Source organism: Pteropus alecto, unplaced genomic scaffold (genome assembly GCF_000325575.1).
Source record: "Pteropus alecto unplaced genomic scaffold, ASM32557v1 scaffold67, whole genome shotgun sequence".
NCBI lineage: Eukaryota > Metazoa > Chordata > Mammalia > Chiroptera > Pteropodidae > Pteropus > Pteropus alecto.
This window is the reverse complement of record NW_006441061.1, coordinates 2,198,002-2,214,255: the sequence shown is the minus strand read 5'-3', so window position 1 is coordinate 2,214,255 and position 16,254 is coordinate 2,198,002. Positions and strand designations below refer to the sequence as shown.

The window sequence follows — 16,254 nt, the reverse complement described above, 5'->3', positions numbered from 1 at the left end:
GCGCGCGCTCATTGGGCCTTTCTCCTCCCGCCGCCGCCGCCGGCACCGCCCTCGGAGTTCGGCCCGCCCCCCCTGGCCTCTGATCCCCGGCTCCTGGGAGCGCGCCACCGGATTTTCACGCCTCCTCGCGTCCTCGTCCCCCGGAGTGGACGCCCCTGGACCGAACGTGACTGCGCCCCAGCTCTTGCTCCTTAGTGTTAGCAGTCATGGGTGCGATGATGAGCTGTGTGTGGGACACGGGGCAACTCTCTCCAAAGCCAACCATGTGCTTTTCTGCAGTGCCGTGAGCTTCACGCCTCGGACAGCATCGGGATACATTCCCGCTCTTTGTGCCCTCAGGATGCCCGCCGCCTGTCCTGGGCCAATCGCATGGCGCTAGGAGCTGAACGGGGCGGGACAGAGGCAAGGAAGGGCTGTCCCAATTGGAGCGTTCGAAATGACTTGGGCAGTGGAGGGGACGCGGCGGATAGTGGCCCCGCCCCTTCTGCGATCACCATAGTAACCAAGAAGGCGCAGCTCTGAGTTGGCTACAGGGCCCCCGCCTTGCGCTGTCCTTCAAGAGGTGACCAGGTAAGAACTCGTTGTCCCGCATGTTTGAAGTCTGCGCGCCAAGCAGATCTGACTGCCATACACTTTCCCTTGAAAGGGGAGCAGATGAAAATGTTTTAGAGGGAAATGGATCTGAGAGGCGGGAAAGCGCCTGACATCCAGGACTAATTCAAGGTTTAGAACCCTTTACAGACTTTGCAGTTTCTGGTAATACAGGGACCACTCCTTTGGCAGCATTTGCTTTTAGCTGCCTCCATATAAACCAAGCTGCAAAAATGAGGTCTTTATTACAAAGATATGTTTATTTGAGGATAGACTGTATTTCACTTATTAACTTAGCCGTCACCGTGAGTCATTTAATGTTGGTGATTCCAGCCACAGAATTTTATATGTATAACACCTCTTCCATTGTACTCTGTTTACAAATGACTGAAGTCTCACATTATTTGGGCATCTGGACTTCTGCCTCCTGTGGATGCTTGAGCTTTCTCTTAATCTGATTTCCCAACCAGGACTTCAACGTGTTTTCCCCATTTTACATACTAAGTCAGTCCTCCGGTTAGATGGTTCTGAAAAATCTTCTTGTTCCTTCCCCAAACTCAGTAAGCCGTCTTACCTGAAACCAAAAATAGGGGTGTGAATTATGAAAAATGGCTCTTACTCTGCAGGGTTTAATGTAGGACAAGCAGCAGTTCTTTACTTGCCAGATGGATTCTTGGAATGAAGCAGGCTACTCTGTTCCAGGTTCTTTCGTTCATATGTTTGTGTACCTTTAAATACTCCCCACTGCAAAGCTAATAGCTAACCTTACAGTTAGGCAAGCTAAAATCCTTACAAACTGCACAGCTGCTAGAGAGGGAGTTCCAAACAATCCGCCCTGCTTAGAAGCCCACCTCATGTTCATTTGTATTCTCACTCTTCTATAGCCCAGTTATGAGTCAAGTTTCTGATCTTTCAAGCCCCTATTATGCGTTACTCATAACCATCATTGATTGAGCTTTCTCTATTCTTGTTTTTAAAGCTGTCACCGAATCTTTATACATTTTTACATAAAGGAGCAAGAGTAAGCAACCAATCTTTCATAATTCTCCAGTATTGACGATGTAAAACCATGTAATTCTATCAGAAAAAACTGCTTTGAGACCTAAATTCCTTTTAGCTCTAAAATTCAATGATCCTGTGACTCACTACCAGGCCTCGTGCCCTCTTTCTAGGTTCATAATCTTGACTAATCAGTCATGAGGATGAGGCTAATTAGTGACAGGGATTTATGGTTATTTCTAGCCCACACCAAACATTGAGTTATATAAGTAAAGCAACATGTATAAAAATATAAATAAAATTAAAGAAACACTTAAGCAAATAGAGGCAATTGGGTACTATGGGCTATGTAAACAAACTGGAACATAAAATCATAAATTAGAATTAAGAAAACAGTTAAACAAATGCCAACAATTAGGAATAAAACAGCTTGTTAAATGTCTAACACCCGCAGCTATTTTATGGCACACACCTTTAAACTCATGGTCATCAGTGATGTGGAAACTTGATACCATAATTCTGCATTAAGTGATTGGATTAGATTGACCTTCTGCTTGGGAAGCTTTCCTTTCTGTTATTATCAATATGAGTTGCAATAAAAATCAGAGGGTCCTAGCAAGGATTCCCTCACAGGCTCATTGACAACTGCCATTGATTTAAAGCATAAATTCTTTTAGATTGGTTTCCAAGCCCCAGTAAACATTGTCAGCTAATTGTACATGCTCCAAGATCTCTTGTGCTTTTGCCAGTTTCTCACATAGGACGTTGCCTTTTCTCAGCTCAGCAATAGGAGTCACATGGTTGGTGCCTTTACAAATAATAGAATAGAACTGCCGTAAATACCTGAATCCATCTTTTATTATTTCTAAGGTGGTGATTATTAAAAAGTCAAGGGAAATGTAATTTACTTTTGGCTAGTGTACATTCATGTAAAGTTAAATAATAGTGACAAAGTGGTGAAAACCAAGTAGAGGTTCTCTCATCATCCCTTTCCATGGATTGGTATTAACATCACATTGCCTCCATCCATCATCAGTGTGGTGATCATCACAACAGATGCCATTGTCCCACTCTCTCAGGGTGGGACAGTGTGCTCTGTGTTCCCCATATTTCATCTTCAGTCTCACAGCCCTATCTAGGTGAGATTATTATTAAATAAGGAAACAGAATGAGACAGGGTAAGGAATTTACACAAAACCACAAAGCCAATAAGTACTGAACCTTGAATTGAAATCTTGATCTGTGTGGTTGCAAAGCCCACCCTGTAAAACACTGCACCAAAAAAAAAAAAAAAGAGTCATTTAATCAAGATTACTAAGTAAAAATCACAAGACATTAGCAGGTGAACTATAAGTTAATAAAAAATAAGTAACTAGATACTTAATAAAAAAGAAAATAAACAATTTTATTAGGGGAACTGGGTCTCCCGGCAGCAAAGAAGTAAAATGAAGACTAAAGCCCAAGCGAGACCATCCTTCATGGCCATCTAGGATCCTGTCTCTCTGAAGCTTTCCTGCCATGCCTGCCTTTACAAGCTTCACCAGCTTTAAACTCCCTCAGAACATATCACTTATAATATATAATTTACCACTATACTAGATAGTCCTGTGTTGTTTGCTCTCAACTCACCTGTTTTTCATCTAGTTCATAAATATTTTGAGATGCTACAACATGACTGATTTGGCTTAAAAAAAAAAAAAAAGATCTTTTCTAATTGTCACTTTGGAGAAACTACTTAAATACCTATTCCCAAACATATTTCTCTACCGCTTTAGCAATGACTCTTTAGAAGTGGTCTTTACAGTTGATAGCACGTTGGACATGGGACAAATCATCTTCTGAGGATGTATTTGATTGAGCAACCAAAGGATCAGTAGAATATCAGTGCACCCTTCTACAATGAGGTCCTTAAAAGAGAATTTTTATTGGAATACAGTAGTCCCCCCGAAGCCACGTTTTCGCATTCCACAGTTTCAGTTACCTTCAGTCAACCATGGTCCAAAAATATTAAATGGAAAATCCCAGAAATAAAAAACTCATACATTTTAAATTGTGCACCATCCCACTTGGATGTGAATCATCCTTTTGGTAACATATCAACCCTGCGCCCTTTTGTCACTTAGTAGCTATCACTTAATAGCCATCTCGGTTATTAGATCCACTGTCAGATATTGTGTGGCACTTGTGTTCAGATAACCATTATTTTACTTAATAATGCCCTCAAAGCACAAGAATGGTTTAAACTTTATTGTAAGTATGTATGTATAGGGGAAAAAATATGTAGTGTATGTAGGGTTTGGTACTATCCACGGTTTTAGGCATTCACTGCAGGTCTTATTCCTCACAGATGAGGGATGATAATTGTACATCACCTTATACATCCCTAATGTCCTTTCATTCCTCGTAGCACCTAGTAAAATGCAGTCTCATACATAGTAGGCTTTGGGGCTGACTGTCAGTTGCTTGCCTGTCATCCATTGGTTCACCTCCTTCTATGTTGATGGAACCCTAATTTTATTCTGATAGCAATGCACTCAGTCTCAGTCAAGGTCTAAGTCAAGTACGAACATCCTGTCCCCTGCCTTCTGAGCATGTCAGGGGAGAAGTTGACTTTCTTCATAAAAAAAAAGAGGGGTAGGTGAGTAGACATGGCTCCTCTTCCTTCTGTCACTTTCCATCTTTGGACATAGTTCTGATTTTAGAGTGGCAGCAGCAGCCATCTTGTGATAATGAGGTGACAATATGAAAATAAAAATCAACATGGTTTGGTGATTTATCTCTGTGATCTTCCTCCCCAAAACCCATAATCTAATCCCAGTCTAATCATAAGAAAAACATTAAGCAAACTCCAATTGAGAATCATTCTACTTGACTAGTCCTCTTGCAACTGTCAAGGTCATCAAAAACAAGGAATCTCTGAAAAACTCTCAGTCAATCACATGACCAATGAATCAATCAATCATGACTATGTAATGGAACCCTAATAAAAACTCTGGACACTCCAGAACCCTAATAAAAACTCCAACACTCAGTGGAGCTTCCTGGTTGGTGAACACATCATTGTTCACCAAGAAGTTGATGTGCCTTGACACTACTCAGCTGGAGGGCATGGAAACCCTTGTGTTCAGGACCCTCTCAGACCTTGAAATATGTGTCTCCTCATTTGATTAGTCCTGATTTATAGCATTTATGATAAAACTGTAATCATAAGTACAGTGTTTTTCAGAATTCTGTGTCATTCTGGTAAATTATTAAACCTGAGGGGATCATGGGAACACCCAAATGTGTTACCAGTTGGTCAGAAATGTAGGTGGTCTGAAATGCCCTGAACTTGTGGCTGGCATCTGAAATGAGGGCATTCTTATTGAGCTCTGTAGTATTTATCTATTCCTGTGTAATAAATTACCCCAAAACTCATTGGCTTAAAACAACAAACATTTATTATCTTGGAGTTTCTGTGTGTTAGGAATTTGAATGTAGCTTAGCTAGGTGCCTCTGGCTTAGGGTGTCTCACGAGGCTCCAATCAGAGTGATAGCTGTCACCTCAAGGCTTATCGAGGGGAGGTTCCACTTCCCAGCTCACTCACATGGCTGTGAGCAGGCCTGAGATGCTCAATGACTGTTGGCCAGAGACATCAGTTTCTTGACCCTAGGACCTCTCCTTAGGACAGCTCACAACATGGCAGCTGGCTTCTAAAAGGATGAGGAAGCAAGAGAGCAAAAGATGGTAAGCAAGACAGAAGTCAGTCGGTCTTTGTAACTAATCTCAGAAGTGACATCCCAACACTTTTGCTGTGTTCTCTTTATTAGGAGCAAGTCATTAGATCCAACCCACACTCCAGGGCAGAGGATTACACAGAATATAAATATTAAGAGATAACAGTCACTGGGATTTGTTATGGATTGAATATTTGTGTCTCCTCAGAATTCATTTGTTGAAGTCATACCGTGCAATGTGTTAGCATTAGGAGGTGAGGCCTTTGGGAAGTAATTAAGTTTAGATGAGGTCACAGTGGTAGAGACCCCATGAGGAGATTAGTGCCCTTATAAAAAGAGGAAGGGACATCAGAGCTTCCCCTCTCTGCCATGTGAGAACACAGCATAATGGCAGCCATCTGCAAGCCAGATAGAGGGCCCTTACCAGAACTTGACCATGCTGGCACCCTGATCTCAGACTGCCCAGCCTCTAGAACTGTGAGAAATGTCTGTTTAAACCACTCAATCTATGATATTTTGTTATAGCAGCCCAACCTTATTAAGACAGATGTCATTATGAAGGCAGTCTAATGCATCCTCCAAATTTGATTCTCAATGCCAGTCAAATCACGGCATGATCTTCACCCTCTCTCTCCCTCCGTCCTCACCCTGCTTCTCTCTCACTTATATTCAGTGGGATCTACCTCTGTAATGTGCTTCGTAGCCAGACCTTTAATGCTCTTCTAAGCTATTGAAGTTTTATCTCTCCAATCTTATTTCCTATTATTCTTTTCCATATACTTGATATGATAATCAACCCTAATACTCCACACTTTTTGGCCTCCTCCCTTTTGCTCATGCTGTTCCCTCCCATGGGAATGCATGTCCAGATCTTACCCATCTTCAATAATGCTGTGTAATCACTTTCACACATAGTATCTCTGCCGATCTTCGAAATAACGCAAAGATTTTAAGATGTTATATTAACCCATTTTATAAATAAGTTTCAGAAAATAATAGCTACTGACACTGAACACTTAGTTTGTGGCAGGCATTGGACTAATGATTTCTCATACTTCACCCAGTTAAATCTTCATGACCGCCCTATGACTTAAGCATTAACCTCCCCATTCATAGTTGGGAGATACCGAGACCTAAAAATGACTTGACCAAGATCACATGGCTAGTAAATGACCTGTGGTTCAAACAAATCACTGTCTCAGCATCCTTGTGACTAACTTTCATACCACACTGCCTTTAGAGAGGTTATGCCACTTGTCCAAGGTTATACCATTACTAAGCGACAGAGTGGAATTAGGACTGGAGATCACTGACCCTTTCCACCACACATTACCTCCCTGTTCTAGTGTCACTTCAAGAAAGCTTTTCTAAGCCCCAAAAGGAAGCAAATGCTCTCTTCATGAGACCACAATATCACTTGGGTTCCTATAAATGTGTACCTTTTTAAACTGTAGTAAGGTATTCATAACTTATCACACATAACTGCATTTAAATGTACAGTTCAGTTGCATCAAGCACATTCACTCTGATGTGCAAACATCATTGCCATCCACTCCAGAACTTTTTTCATCTTCCAAAATGGAAACTCTGTCCCCATTAAATAATAACTCCTCATTTCTCCGTCCTCTAGCCCCTGGCAACCACCATTCTATTATCTGTGTCTGTGAATTGGACTACTAGATACCTCATATAAGCAGAATCCTACAGCACTTGTCCTCATATGACTGGCTTTTTTCACCTAGCATGAAAGTTCATCCATGCTGTAGAATAGATCAGAATTTCCTTTTTAAAACTGAATAATATTCCATGATGTTCATGTACTACAACATTTTGTTTATTCATTCACTCATTAATGGATACAAGGTTGCTTCCATGTTTTAGCTATGGTGAGTAATACTGCTATAAACATGGGTGTTCAAGTGTTTGAGTTCTTGCTTTCAGTTCTTTTGGTTATATACCCAGAAGTAGAATTACTGGATTGTATGGTAATTTATTTTTAATTTTTTCAGAAACTGCCATGACTGTTTTTTCATGGAGGCTGTACCATTTTATATTACACCAAAAGTGCATAAGGGTAAATGTGTATCTGTTAATATAGCTCCTAGATATGTATCTTATATACTCCGCTCCTTGAAAAAAATGGTCTTTTTTTTTTTTATGGTGACTTTGGTTAACAAAATCCAGTAAGTTTCAAGTGTACAATTCAACAGTAAGTTATATATATATTGCATTGTATATTAACCTCTCATAGTTATATTTCTCTCTGTCACCATGTATTTGACCCCTTTGACCCCATCTACCTTCCCCCTCCCCCCCGCCACCCTCTGGTAACCACTAGTCCACTGTCCATGTCCATGAGTTTGTTTGTCCTGTTTGTTTGTTGCTTTTAGATTTATATCCCACATATAAGTGATATCATACGATTTTCAACTTTTTCTGTCTGGCTTATTTCGCTTAGCATGATTATCTCAAGATCCATTCATGTTGTCATAAATGGCAGTATTTCATCTCTTCTTATGGCTGAGTAATATTTCCATTGTATATATGTACCATGGCTTCTTTATCCGATTATCTATTGTAGGAAACTTTGGTTGCTTTCATGTCCTGGCCACTGTGAATAGTGCTGCTATGAACATCGGTGTCCATATACCTTTTCAGATAAATCTTTTCAAGTCTTTGGGGTAAATACCCAGTAGAAGGATTGATGAATCATATGGTAGATTGATTCTTAGTTTTTTAAAGAACTTCTACACTATTTTCCATAGTGGCTGTACCAATTTGCGGTCCCACCAGCAGTGTATGAGGGTTCCTTTTTCTCCGTATCCTTATTATTACGTGTTGTGTTGATAAGAGCTATGCTAACAGGTGTGAGATGGTATCTCAATGTGATTTTGATTTCCATTTCCCTAATAGCTAGCGATGTTGAGCATCTTTTCATGTGTTCATTGGCCATTTGTATGTCTTCTTAGGAGAAGTATCGGTTCAGGTCTTCTGCTCATTATTAATTGGATTGTTTGTTTTTTTGTCGTTATTGAGTTGTATTGAGTTTTTTGTATGTTTTGGATATTAGGCCCTTATTAGAGGCATTGCTTGCAAATATATTTTCCCATTCGAATGGTTATCTTTACCTTGTTGACAGTTTCTTTTGCTCTGCAGAAGATTTTTAGTTTGATATAGTCTCATTCATTTATTTTCGCTTTTACTTACTTTGCCTTTGAGGTCAAATTCATAAAATCCTCTTTAAGTCCAAGGTCCATGAGTTTAGTTCCTATGTTTTCCTCTACGCATTTTATTGTTTCAGGTCTTATATTTAGATCTTTAATCCATTTTGAGTAAACTTTGGTGTGTGGTGATAGACAACAGTCTAGTTTCATTTTTTTGCAGGTGGCTTTCCAGTTTTCCCAACACCATTTATTGAAGAGGCTTTCCTTTCTCCATTGTATGCGCTGTTTTGATTACTGTTGCTTCGTAGTATAATGTGAAGTCAGGCAGAGTGATGCCTCCAGGCTTGTTCTTTTTTCTCAGGATAGCTTTGGTAATTCAGGGTCTTTTGTGCTTCCCTACAAATCTGATGATTTTTTGTTCTGTTTCTTTAAAAAATGCTGATGAGATTTTGATGGGGATCGCATTAAATCTGTATAATGCTTTAGGTAATAAGGTCATTTTAACTATGTTGATTCTTCCTATCCAAGCACATGGAATATCTTTCCATTTCTTTGTGTCTTCTTCAATTTCTTTTAATAGGGTCTTATAGTTTTCATTATATGGGCCCTTCACATGTTTCATTGGGTCTATTCCTAGGGATTTTATTCTTTTTGTTGCAATTGCAAAAGGAATTGTTTTTTTCCACTACTTTTTCTGACAATTCATTATTAGAGTATAGGAACGCTATGGATTTTTGAACATTGATTTTGTATCCAGAAACTTTACTGTATTTGCTTATTATTTCTAGGAGTGTTCTTGTGGAGTGTTTAGGGCTTTCTATATAGAGAATCATATCATCTGCAAATAGTGACAGTTTGACTTCTTCATTTCCTATTTGGATGCCTTTTATTTCTTTCTCGTGCCTGACTGCACTCACTAGGACCACCAATGTTATACTGAATAACATTGGTGATAGTGGACAGTTTTGTCTTGTTCCTGATCTTAGAGGAAAGGTTTTTAGTTTTTCACCATTAAATATGATGTTGACTGAGGGTTTGTCATATATGGCCTTTATTATGTTAAGGTACTTTCCTTCTATACCTATTTAGTGTTTTGTTGTTGTTGTTTTTAAGGTGAGGCAACCCTTGGTCAACCTCACAGATTGCAAGGACCTTGTCAGCTTATAATCCCTTATTTTTTTATTTTTTACTCCTATAGCACCTGGTCTTCCTAGGTGGTCTCCCATCCAAGTAATAACCAGGCCCGACCCTGCTTAGCTTCCAAGATCAGATGGGATCAGGCTTGTTCAGGGTAACATGGCCATAGACTATTTAAGTGTTTTGGTCATAAATGGATGCTGTATCTTGTCAAAGGCTTTTTTTTTTTTTGCATCTATTGACATGATCAAATGATGCTTATTCTTTATTTTGTTTGTGTGGCATATCACATTTATCAATTTGCCTATGTTAAACCATCCCTGTGCCCCTGGAATGAAGCCCACTTGATCATGGTGTATAATCTTTTTAATACGTTGTTGTATTCGGTTCGCTAGTATCTTATTTAGGATTTTTGCAACTGTGTTCATGAGAGATATTGGTCTGTAGTTTTCTTTGTGTGTGTGTTATCTTTACCAGGTTTAAGTATCAGGGCCTCATAAAATGAGTTAGGAAGTACTGCCTCCTCTTCAATTTTTTGGAAAAGGTCTTTTGACATCCAACTTTAAATCCTGAACAACACCTTGCATATAATAGATGCTCAGAAAATATTTTGTTAAATAAATGCATAAATAGGGTATCAAAAAATCACTATCTTGAAACAAATGAATCTGCTATTATTTGAAATCTACTAAGAACTTCAGACAAGATCCAAATAGCTGCAGAACAGTGTATCTAGAGATATGTTTTTTTTTAAGCTAGTGTATAAATCCAGTGTTTCATTTCTTAAAAACAAGTGGTCTCACAGTATATTTCTTTCTCTCTCACCAGCTCCTTGTCAACACTAGGTTAATCTTCTAGTCCTGTTTCTTTTCTAGGCTTACAACAAAACTGATTTAAAGTAAGAGTTTCTTTAAGAATTATGCTACAATATGCCAATATGAAAATAAATTTTCTAAAATTGTTTTTCTTACCTATAACGGGGCCATCAGAGATTTTCTGGTGATATTATTTCCTAAGAACTTATGCACAGGTTATAAACTTCCTTCTGTCAAAAGCGACTAGATGATACTTTTGATTATCTTCTATTTTGAATTTCTAAGTAAGATTTTAATGTAGCAACAATTAAAATAGACTCAAAAGGCCTTTTACTTTATTATTTAATTAATAACTTTGTATTATAAGGGGAAGTACCATTCAAGTATATATTTAAGATTTTATTTTTTAGAAATAACCTTGTGGGATATTTTCCTTATGATGTTCTTCCTTCTATGTTAGTACTCATTCACACAATAAGGTAGAAAGAGGAGAGGAGATGAAATAAGTAGATGATGCTTCACAAAACCAGAAGCTAGATTGACAAGCAAAGAGGTTAGGTATTTGCCAAAACTTAAATTTTATAATCTCTGGGAATTTTGGTCACTTGTAATTATGCAGAGCTATAAAAATCACGTCTTAGATAGTTGCCCAGCACAAGACCCCATTTCCTCTTGAACCTCACACCTACCTCATGAGCCCCCACAGCCATTTTTCCCACCACACAGCCCAACCCTCCTAGCCTTGGCTCATTTGATCAGGGATGAGCACTTGACCGGGGCTCAACCAGTCTCTCTTCTGGGGACTTGCCCTTGCACCAGGAAGACAACAATTTGTTTGCTGGCTGTGTGAATTAAGGACATATGACCCAGAGGCTTCTGGGTCAGCCATGTTTAGTTAACCACACAGGGAGAAGCAGAGAAGGCCACTTGTCAACAGACCACTCACAAAAGAAGAAATAGCGCAGTCTGGAAAGTGATGAGGGTGGGCAGATAGCTGGACAGCTCTACGGGTTCTGAAGACTTTTCAATTTCTGGTTATCATGGTGTCTGGGAGTCACTCTAGAGGCCCTCAGTCTTGACTGGCCCACCCACCACTACCTGGTTCCTAGCAGATGACTTAATTTTCAATCATGCATACATCTGTGACAGGGAAGAGAATCAGGCTCAAGGATGAAGATAGGTGGAGAGTGATCAGGGAGGTTCTGGGGAATCTGGGTGAGAAGAACTGGGAAAAGGCAGAGGCAGAGGTACCGCGGAGAGAACTAAAGGTCTGAGGAGAGGGTAAGAACTTAATTGTGCACATGTTGAGCCTATGGAGCCTGCGGCATGACCAGGAGCCATGTCCAGTGGACAATGGTGGGTCTAAAGCTCAGGAGAGAAGTCTAGACTAGACAGAGAGATTTAAGAATTATTAACATCTTGATGGTATTAGTAGTCATGACAGTGAATAAGATCACATAGGGAAAGTATGAGAAATGAGAAAAAATGAGAGTCCATGAAAACACAATAATTAAGGGACAGATGAAGAAAAAAGGAGCCTAAAAGGAGACTTTGGGATGGGAGAAAGAGTAAGAAAGCACAGCAGCACAGAATCCAGGAGTGTTTGGAGAAGAGAGAGGTAAATAGTTCAACTGAGTTACGGTCTAAGAGGTGTACGCTAGATTTATAGCAATGTGAGCGTTGGCGCCCCAGTGAGAACCATGGTAGTGGAGTTGGGCATGTGTAGCTGAGCGTGATAGAGTCGACAAAGGAATGAAAGGCACGGAAGACTGCAGAATGGGGGGAGACAGCTCCCTGGAGGAATCTAGCTGTCAAGCAGAGGAGAGAAAGAGGACAGGGACTGGAAGGCGATATGGGATTGGGGCACCTAAGGGATCTGAGAGACATCTGAGAATGTTTAGATGCCTCACTAGTAGAAGCTTGTAGTAGAAGCAGAGAGGTGGACCCTTGATGATTGAGGTTCTGAGAAAGTAGAGAGCATGAGATCCATGCCTGGGGTGATGCTGCCCTTGGTAGCGATTCCTATGGGAGAGAGCGGAAGAAAGCAGGAAGGAGCAGAGAAGGACGTTGAGCTTTGATGTAGAACTAATGACAGCCTCAGATGACCCCACGGGGAACTTTGAAACTTGAATGGCCCTTTGGAGTTCTCTCACGCTCGGCCAAGAGGCTGAGCATTTATCAATCATAGGATGCCAGTTGCCCTGCCAGGGAGGAGCATGACCTTGGGCAAGGTAGCTCTCTTTAGCTGAGACAAACCCTAAAGGGACCCGACAGCTAAAGGCTACTTCTGGATGGCACTCCCAGCAACCAGGGGCCACAAACCCCTCAGAGAAGGTGGTTCTGGGAGAACACCCCAGGGTGCTCCACATTCTTCTCCTTTGTCAAAAAAATAAATAAATAAAGTTTAAGCTCCTTGGCCCCATGTTCAACTCTTTCTGTCTTCTGGCCTCTGCCCACCACTCTAGGCTGCTCTCTTACCTTCTACTACAACCTTACTCCTTACTCTTTAATCCCTCTATGCCTTTTTACCCCCTGGGTCTGAAATGATCCTGATCTTATTCTATTTCTCCTTCAAAATCCGTCTCAGATGTTGCTATTTCAGGAAATGCTTCCTTGATTCTCCCAGATAAAAGTAAATCTCTCCCTTGTCTCTCCTACCTTGTATGTATTTCTACTTTTGCAATTAATCATCCTATGTCGTGAGTTATCTCTCTCCTCGACTGGGCTGTGAGCTCTGAGACAGGGACGCTATAAATGATCTTACTGTCCCCAGCCCCATGTGCTCGATATAGAGGAATAACTGTGTTATCATTAGTTAAAGTAATATGTGAATTAACTTATGAATAGATGAATAAATTAATGAGTCGGCAGAGCTTGGGCTCAGTGGGCTGACTAGTCTGGAGGCTGGTGCCAAAGAGGGTCAGAAGCCATCTGAACAATAATGTCCAAGGGGTGTGGTGAGCCCCTGTCCAGCCCATCTTGTGTTAATAGCCAAGGGGTCCTCTCTGGTGAGTGGGGGCAGTAGAATTTCTGGGAAGCAGTGATCCGCAAAAGGAGGCAGCATTTCCATTCCAAGGAGGAAGGGTACAGGGGAGGAAGAGGAAAGGGAAGATAATTCAGCTATCAGTCATGAGTACAAAGATAGATTCTAGCCACATAGGGCCTTGGATTAGTCTAGGGCTGGCTGAGTGTGGGGCCCGGGTCAGAGCCTTGGGCTAAGAGTATAATCTGGTACCTGTGGGGTTAGGAAGGAAAGATGACAGCAGATGGACAGACAGATCCAGGCCTCCCCCAGGCCCACTGCGTTCTGGGCTCAGGGAGAAGATACATCCTCGATTCATTAGCTCTGTTTGGGTCTGGGTACTTCTGAACCTACTGGGGATGGGGTTTTGTTACTTGGTGTGACAGTTTCTTTCTTCTCCACTTCCATCCACAAATACTAGTTGTCATCAAATGTTTTCATATTTAATCCTCATATTACCCTTTAACATTGATATATGTATTTTTTTTTATTTATTAAACACTGATGTAGAACTGACCATGTGTTAGGCACTGTTCTTTCATTTTACAAATATTAATGCATTCGATGTTCATAACATCCCTGTGAGGTCACAGGTACCTTTACCTGGCTTTACAGTTGTGAAAATGGAGGCATGGGGATTGGGGTTACATAGGTAGTAGGCAAATGATTGCATGTTACATGACACAGAGGTTTATTTATTCATTCATTCATCAAGTAGTTATTGATTGCTTCCCTCAGACAAGGCCCTGCACTAGGCAGTAAGGTATAGTGCCAGATAATACAGAAGTCCCCACCTTTAAGATGCTCACACTGTTGGGTCCTGAGTTTCATCCTGCTGAGGCTTGGTGATTCTCCATGGATGCTTCCTGCTAATCCGTCTGGAAATTCTTCAGTTTTAAGCCACCTGAAAGGTAGAGATAGAGTCCTCAAGCCCTCTCATCTGCTTCGCTGGCAGTTACTTGGCTTGTCTCTACCCAACTAAATCTAGTAGTAAGAAAGCAGAGCCCCATTCCTAGAAGTGAGTGGACTACTTGATTTCCAGCCCTATCTTCCTGCCTTCGTCCATACTGTCTCCTCCACCTGGGATGCTGTGGACAGCAACTCCTCCTTGCCACCAACTTGGATAATAGCAGCTCCCAAAACAACTTCTTTGATTGTCCCGAGCCCCATTATGACAACACACTTAGAGAATGTCCTAAGGACATTATCTTATTTAAATTTCTCAATAATCCTATGAGAAAGATCTTATCATCTTCATATTACAGATAAGAAAACCTTCCACAGAATGAGAGACTCTGCCCAAGGTCATCTAGCTAGTAAATAGTAGAACTGGGATTTGAACCCATGCCTTTCTGACTCTAAAGACTGAGCTGGGTTTTTTTTTTTTTTTCTTTTTTTCCATTCTCTTTATTTTATTGCATTAGAAATTTATTTCCTCCACATATACAGAATATAAAACCTATCTTCACAATGAATTATGCTTCTCTGCTCTCATTTTTTCACTCAAAAATTAATGGCCACTTCCTGAAAAAAACTGAAATAAATCCAGAGGCCCACACCCTCAACCAGGGCACTACACTGCTGCTACTTCAGCTTTTGTTTCTGGAATCCTTGGATATGCAACGTATGTTCCACAATTATTCAGCTGCTTACGGTCCTCAGTTGTTTCATGTGTGAATTTCTTGTTTGCTCAGCTTGATTTTTATCCCCTGTGATGCACACAGTAAATGCATAATAAATGTTTGTTGAATGAATGGATTTTACATGTATCTTGCTGAAATATATGCAGCTCTGTTTGATTCACTAGAATGGCATACCCGAACAAGAAATAATTTTTCTTAATGTGTCCCTTATAAATTGAACCCTACCATGTTTGATTAATTCCACATCATGCATTTTTATTGCACCAATCACTCTGGTATCAGGTCATATTTATTTTAAAAACAGATTCACAAAGAGTGCGGGGCTGGAGTGACAGTGTAAATATGTTAATAATAAAAATAATACTAAAGCTATTTTACTGGAAACTCTCGTATGCTAATGATGAGTAAGTGCATTCTATGGAAATATGTTTGATTTACAATGCAATTAATTTCAAAATGAATCAGATCCTATACCATATCTTGTATACTTAGATAATGACAACTAAAAATGAATATTCAGGTCATAAAATCAGAGAAACAAAAGTCACCTTAAAGACCTTTAGCACTTTTTTAGAACAATAGCCCAGTCACTAAAATGGTGCCATTGTCGGATCAAATGCGTCCAGATTAGGAAGATCCTCCGGGCAGCCGCGGAGATTTTGCGCTGAGCAGAGCTCGCGCGCACCCTGTACAGCCCTCACGATGCAAAGCATCACATATTATCCAGAGACGGAAGAGCCCTGGCACCTTCAATCATGCAATGAAAGGCTTTGGGGGCTTCTTGTTCAAGAGGAAGCAAAGTCTTTCATGTCAACTCGCATTGTGGGACGTGTGCGCATTTCCATAGTTAGGGATTTGGCCCCGTTTTAGGATCCAGCTGAAAAAGCAAATGCATTCTCCTACCCTATTCAAACGGCAAGAAATAAGAAATGTGTTTCATTTGGTATCTTATCACTCAACTCAGACGTTCTAAGAAAGCGTGCATTCTTATGCACACTTTGGGGAAAGATGCCCATTTTTGTAATAGGATTTATAAAGTTGACTCTGCCCGCTTTGTATCCGAGAGGGTAAGAAGCAGATGCTGCCGAGCGATCACGCACCACGGGGATCTTCACAGCAGTGCAAAATGGTTGCGATTTTCCCTCATTTATTGAGGACAGATCTGC

The 16,254-nt window shown here is 40.5% G+C and overlaps 1 protein-coding gene and 1 pseudogene across 1 annotated transcript in view; one reads left to right on the top strand and one right to left on the bottom strand.

The window, feature by feature from the left end:
- Positions 1-463: 463 nt before the first annotated feature.
- Positions 464-16,254, top strand: part of MAPKAP1 (mitogen-activated protein kinase associated protein 1) — a 229,560-nt gene continuing 213,769 nt past the window's right edge. Inside the window, exon 1 of the mRNA XM_025051279.1 lies at positions 464-570. The gene's annotated coding sequence lies outside the window, so the exon portion shown is untranslated. The remainder of the gene's footprint in view (positions 571-16,254) is intronic.
- Positions 9,661-9,779, bottom strand: LOC112484892 (annotated as a pseudogene).